Source organism: Octodon degus, unplaced genomic scaffold, assembly GCF_000260255.1.
Source record: "Octodon degus isolate 3935 unplaced genomic scaffold, OctDeg1.0 scaffold00185, whole genome shotgun sequence".
Classification (NCBI taxonomy): domain Eukaryota; kingdom Metazoa; phylum Chordata; class Mammalia; order Rodentia; family Octodontidae; genus Octodon; species Octodon degus.
Window position 1 is genome coordinate 4,535,196 of NW_004524761.1, and position 588 is coordinate 4,535,783.

At 38.9% G+C, this 588-nt stretch overlaps 1 protein-coding gene across 1 annotated transcript in view; it reads right to left on the reverse strand.

Moving 5' to 3' along the window:
• The window catches only part of LOC101573158 (protocadherin beta-14), an 8,633-nt gene that overhangs the window by 6,146 nt on the left and 1,899 nt on the right, over positions 1 to 588 (reverse strand). The window lies entirely within an intron of this gene.

Genomic DNA, 588 nt, shown 5'->3' on the forward strand with positions numbered 1-588 from the left:
GAGGATGCAGGAAAGAATAATCCATCACCTGCAAGATGATGCAAAGATGAACAATGTGAGACTAATAGACATCAATGAGAAAGAAGGAGTCAATATAAATGACATAAAAAAACATGGGCATAAGTAATAGCAGAAAACTTCCCAAATATGAGGAAACAATCTGACATTCAGGTAACTAAAGCATACAGAATGCCAAATAACCTCGAGCCAATGAAAAACACACCGAGACATATAATAGTCAAGATCCCAGAAATTCAGCACAAGAATAATATGCTAAAAGCTGCTAGAGAAAAGAAGCATATCACATTGAAAGGAAAACCCACCAAAATTATGCCTGACTTCTCTTCACAAACCATGAAGGCAAGAAGAGCATGCAGGGACCGGGGAGATGGCTCAGTGGAATAAGTGCTTCCCTGGCAAGCCTGAGGGCCTGAGTTCAATCCCTAGTTAAAAAAAAAAAAGAAGAGCATGGAGCAGAGTACTTCAAGTCCTTTATGAAAACAAATTCCAGTCCAGACTACTATACCCTGAAAAACTCTCTTTCAAGTTTGATGGAGAAGTGAAATACTTCCATGACAAAGAACAGCT